General features: G+C 40.2%; 1 pseudogene; it reads right to left on the bottom strand.

Annotated features, from left to right (window-relative positions):
• Positions 1 to 411: 411 nt before the first annotated feature.
• On the bottom strand, positions 412 to 882 carry LOC122222540 (annotated as a pseudogene).
• Positions 883 to 6,865: the final 5,983 nt, after the last annotated feature.

Genomic DNA, 6,865 nt, shown 5'->3' with positions numbered 1-6,865 from the left:
GAGACCATTCTCTCTGTTGAGAGAATCTGCATCTGTTTCCTAATTTTGGATTCCCTTTTCTTTACCAGCTCCTCCTCCCAGCCCAACAACCTGGACAGCTATTTCCAATTTCCTTCACTGGAAGCCCTCAGGCACTCCCACCTGATGCTGCAGAAGGGGACAAAAGTTGTTAAACCCTGGGCAGGAAATAGCCTCAGCTCTGTTATCTTAATTTAGGCTGATGGGAATGAAATCAACAATATTTATTAAATACCTACTGTGTATTGGACATTTGAAAAATAACAGCTTGATTGAGATATAATTCAGATGCCATAAAATTCACACTTATCTTATTTTGATTTGTGCTACTTACTTTTTTATTTCCTTGCTATTTGTTTATGATAGATATTCCACATCTGTGATCCTCTCCAGTTAGAAATTCTTTGAAACGATGCTGTGGGCCTTGCCTGGTAGGAGGATAGAGTCGTCTGACTCCCCCATCCTGCCAATGGCCCCACAGATAGCATAGGTTTTAAACTGGCTGTTGAACCTGTCACCCTGTCAACTTCTGCCACCATCTGAGTGGTTGTGTGGTCCTTGGCACCAATGATGAGGTTTTTGGCAGAGCATTTTTGACCCCATGTACAGGCCCATCAACTCAACAGCATTGTTCTATAAAGTCAAGGATGTGCCTGCTGCCACAGCAAATTCACACTTTTAAAGGGTATACTTCTCTAGGATTTATATTCCTAGAATTGTGCAGTCATCACCATGATCCAATTTGAGAACATTTCATCCCCCCAAAAAGAAACCTCATACTCACTGGCATATACTTACCATTCTTCTCTCCCTGTAAACCACTACCCCAATTTCTGTTTCTATGAATTTGCCTCTTCTGGACATTTCATGTAAAGGGAGTGATACACAGCTTTTGGGTCTGGCTTCTTTAACTTAGCCTAGTATTTCTAATGTTCATCTGTTGTGTGTATCAGTAATTCATTTATTTTTATAGCCTAGTAATATTCTATTGTGTAGATATATCATATTTGTGTATCTGTTCGTCAGTTGATGAGGAATTGGGTTGTTTCCACTTTTTAACTATTATGATTACTGCTACTCTGAACATTTGTATACAAATTCTTCTGTGGACATGAGTTTTCAATTCTTTTCAGTATACATCTAGGAATGAAAATACTGGGTCATATGGTAGCTCTATGTTTAGCCAAACTGTTTTCTAAGGTGGCTACACCATTTTACATTCTACCAACAGGGTATGAGGGTTCCAATTTTTCATATCCTTGCCAATACTTATTATGGTCCATCTTTTTTATTATAGCCATCCTAGTGAGTGGTTTTGATTTGCATTTGCTGATGACTAATGATGCTGAACGTCTCTTTTTGTCCTGGTTGACCATTTGTTTTCTTTGAAGAAACATCCATTCAAGTCCTTGGCCCATTCCTTAATTGGGTTATCTGTCTTTTTGCTGTTGAGTGGTAAATGTTCTTTACATATTTTGGATACTAGGCCTTTGTTAGATACATGATTTGTAAATATTTTCTCCCATTCTTTGGGTTGTGTTTTCATTTTCATTAAAATTTTTTTTTTCAATTTATAGTCTAGTTAGTTAATATACAGTGCAATACTGTTTTCAGAAGTACAGTTCAGTGATTCATCACTTACATACAACACCCAGTGCTCATCACAACAAGCACCATTCTTTTTTTTTTAAGTTTATTTATTTCTTTTGAGAGACAGAGATAGTGTGAGTGGCAGAGGGGCAGAGAGAGAGGGAGGGAGAGAATCCCAAGCAACCTCCATGCTCCTAGCACAGAGCCTGATATGGGGCTTGAACTCATGAAACCGTGGGATCATGATCTCTTGAAACCAAGAGTCAGATGCTTAACCAACTGAGGCACCCAGGTGCCTCACAACAAGTGTTCTTCTTTAAAGAAATTTTTTTTCTAATTTTTATTTATTTTTGACAGAATGCAAGTGAGCATGCAAATAGGGAAGGAGCTGAGAGAGAGGGAGAGAGAGGATCTGAAGCAGGCTCCATGCTGACAGCAGAGAGCCGGGTGCAGGACTCCAACCAATGAACTGCGAGGTCATGACCTGCCTGAGCTGAAGTTGGACGCTCAACCAACTGAGCCAGGCAGGCACCCAAGTGCCCTCCTTAGTACCCATCACCCATCTAGCCCATCTCCCACCCACCTGTGTCCATCAACCATCAGTTTGTTCTCTATCATTAAGAATCTCTTGTAGTTTGTTTCCCTCTCTTCTCTCCCCCTCTTCCCATATGTTCATCTTTTTGTTTCTTAAATTCCACATATGAGTCAAATGCACAAGATTTTCTATTTCTAGAGTGAAGTATACTGGATTTTGAACCTCCAGGGACATCACCTAAGATGATATTATAGGTGTGAGTACAGGGGGTAATATTCTTCAGGTCCATCATAACTGTCAGAATGAAAACAACTTGCATATGATTAAATAATAATGCTTACTTATGGCCATTGCTTAGCTAACGCTGGGGTTATGAAAGCCTCATAATTTTGTCTGGCCGGGGGACCCATTTTCAATTCTGACTGTGACCAGGAAGTGATACTTTCAACTCGGGGGAATGTTGTCTCTAACATGTTGTCTATAACTGGTGTAGGGTTACCCGATATGTAACGCTTCAACCTCAAACGCTCTTCTCCCTCCCACCTGCCATGTTCTGGTACTCTCAGTAGGGGCACGTGACCTATTTCTGAATACCAGCACCTTCTCATATTTCAGAAATCAGACCAGAAGGACTGAGGTTCTGCAAGAAAAACCTCTGTGCCCAGGAGAGGGAAGAGAGTAAAGGCCAGGACTCCTGTCACTGAGAAGCAGCAATTGGCTTAGTTGTTCATTTCTTTCTGCATGGTGGGAAAGATGATACAAAAGAGCCAGCTAGGATAAGCCTTGTAGGGATAAAAAAGAGAGAATTCATGTTGCACGTGTGTGCATTCATATGAACATGCCTGTGTCCGTGTGTGTGTGTGTGTGTGTGTGTGTGTGTGTGTGTGTCTGACCCTTAATGAATGATATGATGGTTCTGTGCACTGTGGCAGGACTCCTAGAATTTGGCCAATCAGTCTTTTCATGGAGTAGGGAGACTAGAGAAGCATGGCTCTCCTGAGAGGCCTTCTCCCAAGCTGTTCAATCAATGTTTTATCTTTTATTTACTTTTTGTATTAGATATCCTGAGTGAACATAAAGTGCTTCTCCTCCTCAGGAGTTTGTTGCATAAACTTGAGAATGATAAACACAGATGCCTTCCTAGAAATACAAAGCCATAAAATTACACCGTTGGAGGAAACCTCTGATAACTTCTAATGAAAGCCAACGCTCTCATTCATGTCTGGAGATAAGGAACCTCAAGCCCAGAGAAGTTACATTTTTTTCACAAGGGCATCCAGATACTCAATGTTCGGAACAAGTGTGGGGTTTGCCATAGCAGAAGTAGAGATGCCTACCATTCAGTATTTTATTACAAATAAGAACTATATAAACCAATCACACCCTAGCTCACCTGGCACATAAATGCAGTATCAACAGGGAATAAACTAAACCAAAAGTCAACCGAAACAAAAACATTCTCAAATGGCACTGCAGAACCAGTCTATTTTCTTATACATGACATAGCTCTCCCATCTTTATCTGAAATGATATTTAACTTGCAAAACTGCCTCTATGTTATCCTCAGAAGTATAGAATTACCAAGGGCTTCTATAATGTGCAACATGCCTAGGGAGAAATAAGCTATGTTAAGAGAGCATTTTGTTAACGATTTATCTGTTTATCTGTTTTTTTTCTACCCCAGATATTGGAATCGTTATTGTAAAACTCAGGTTTTATTTACCTGTGAAGGTTTATTTAACACAGGTGTTTTTTTTAATGTTTATTTACTTTTGAGAGAGAGAGAGAGAGAGAGAGAGAGAGAGCACAAATTGGGGAGGGGCTGAGAGGGACACCCAGAATGTGAAGCAGGCTCCAGGCTCTGAGCTGTCAGCATAGAGCCCAATGCGGGGCTTGAACTCATGAACTGTGAGATCATGACCTGAGCCAAAGTTGGATGCTTAACCAGTTGAGACACCCAGGGGGCCCTGACTTAGGATTTTGTGAAACTAGTGGTAGATGTGTTGAAAATGACTAAATAGAATGATGCTGGAATAACAACCTTTTAACATATTTTAAAACATTTAAAACTGGAAACACCTAAAGCAATGGTTCTTAACTTTTTGGACCTTTTTGAGAATCTGATGAAAACTATGGATAGGTCTTCCAGAAAATTTTGTATGTACAAGAAGTTTCAGTTATACTTCCCAGAAGTGACAGAGACCCCAACATCTCTCAATGAAAGGACCTCTGCCGTATACTTACTCCTGTTAGAATCTTTCAGTGCGTCCTTCAGCTACTTTGGTTAAGTAATCGGTCTCTGTTCTGGTCTGATCTGCATGGCTTCCTGCATCTCCTTCTTGCATGACCACATTCTTTTGTGACAACACTCCCTAGTTTCAGGGGCCTTAAAATTTCTGATTAGTCTCTATATCTGTGAAAACTCAAACTCCCTCCTAAGAACTGCCATTATGGGTGTGTTGCTTCCACTCCAAGAGGTATTACAAAATTCTGTCTGCCAATTTTATTTGGCAATACTAAGAATAATTTTAATTTCTTTCTTTGACCCTATGCCCTTCTCTTGGTCTGTCTGATTTCTAATGGCTCCATATTCCCTCCCGATGGGGAGGGGGAGAGTTATATGTTGTGCATATATGCTATATATAACTAAGGTAGTCATATAATTTATAATCAAAATTGTTACACTTTGAGAGTAAAAAAAGTGCTATCAGTAACTACACCTGGACACACAGCGTTGTCCTGCCAAACGAGGCCATACGGCACTACTAGTCTGAAACTAAAGTGCTGCGTGGTTTTACATTGCCCTTATTATGTGGGTGTGTATCTCCCTCAAGAGTGAGGGAGTGGCCTTGTGAGGAGTGGCCAGGAGTAGGAAATGAAGAGGTGTCCAAGGTGAATTTAGAGCTAGAACCCAGTGTAGCCCTTCTAAAATGCACAGGACAAAGCCTAAGCATATTTGTGACTCATGAATAGTTATTGAAGCTACTTTGCCATCAGCCTGCCTGATGTTAACCCCTAGGGTTGATGCTGCAGGTGCAGCAGGCACAGGAACCAACCTGTGAACTTTTTTGTTGTTCCTACTTCTTATTTCCTATTCCTGGGAAATTCGATTTCACTATGTAATTCATAGGCCAGGGTTCTCCATGGGTGTGAATGATTAGTGGATATGAAATGGTCAAACAGGAATACCCCACGGCTGCAGTAGCCAGGCTGTATGTTGGACGTTAGCACTTAAACCCTCAGTACCAGGGTACAACCAAAACACACATGTGGCAAACCAGAGAGCTAACTGCAGAGTACAAAGCACTTAGGTTAAGAAGGAACTACTGCCTGAGCCAGGGAGCACAGACGCAGTGGAGGACTCAGATGGAAAGAGACAGGGGGATGAAGAAAATTTTTGTGGACATCATTAGCAATTCAGTGACAATGATGCTGTGCTTAAAAGAAACTTTGGGCATTTGTAAATTCAAGGGAAAAACCATAACCTATATTATGAATATTACATGAAGAAGTAACTGTATGAGGGACAAAAACAGATCTGATGAAGGAAATTAGCAGAATCCTGACAAAATAGGAGAGGAAGAATCTGGGCTAAGCCAGACCAGGACAGAAATCATTCTTCTAACCACTCCAGCTAAGGTATTGCCCGTAGATTCTATATCACATTTCCACAAAAGCTGATGTATAATTTATTAACTATATCCATAGTTAACACTCTTTCAGTCATGCTCTACCAATTATTTTGCTATCAAGTACAGATTTGAATAATGCCTGCAGATATCAGGACTAGCTGGACCTTGAATAATGGTTACACTCAAAATAACTAGAGCTAGAGCTGGAGATCAACGGCTAGAGATAGAGATCAAGATAGAGATAAAGAGCAGCTAAGTGATTACAGGAGTTGAGGGAGGGTGGGAGAAGAGGTTGACTCTGAAGCAGATGAATAAGGGAATTTGGGGAGTGTTTTATATCTTTATTATTGGGGTGAATATGTAACTTTATGCATATATATCAAAATTCATAGAAGACTACATCACAAAGAATGAATTTTACTGTACATAACTTTTAAAATAAATAAGAGATTTAAAAGTAAAAGAATCCAGGACTTTATAGGTAAAACCAAATAAACAATCTCTCCTCTGACATCCTCCTTGTCATTCTAAATTGTTGCTTTAACAAGTTTATATCTTTCTGTTAGGTACAAAGATATATTTGTCTTTCCATATGCAGACCTGTTGTTGGCCCAAAGACACAGTAGGGATAGAACAGGGAATAGTTACATGGAATAATTTGAAGCATTAAAAATTCCATTACACAGTAATAAATAGAACCTCAAGTACTGACATTTCTTGAAGTTTGGAATAATGGTATATGAGGACAGGCATGGAGGTAGAGGAAGATGGACATGTGAACACAGTCTTGAAACAAGTGAGAAAGTAAACCATGTCAAACTCATAGGAAGGGTGTTCCAGTCAGAAGGAATAGCAAGTTGAGAAGCGGTGGGCACATGCTATAGGTTTGATAACTGGCAGTAACACCAGTGTGGATAGAGAGGAGTAGGCAGAGGTGGGGAGCAGCCAGAATGTATGGAGTCTGATGGGCCTTAATAAGAAGTGGTTTTAGTTTAAGTATGGCTGGAAGCCATTGAGGGTAAACAGGGGAATTATCTAGTCTGATTGCTCCCACTGCTGGTGGGAAAACAGTATGGAAGTGCCTTAAAAA

The sequence above is a fragment of the Panthera leo genome, chromosome B3, assembly GCF_018350215.1.
Source record: "Panthera leo isolate Ple1 chromosome B3, P.leo_Ple1_pat1.1, whole genome shotgun sequence".
Taxonomy (NCBI): Eukaryota; Metazoa; Chordata; class Mammalia; order Carnivora; family Felidae; genus Panthera; species Panthera leo.
The sequence above is the reverse complement of the archived record's forward strand: the minus strand, read 5'-3'. Positions and strand labels throughout refer to the sequence as shown.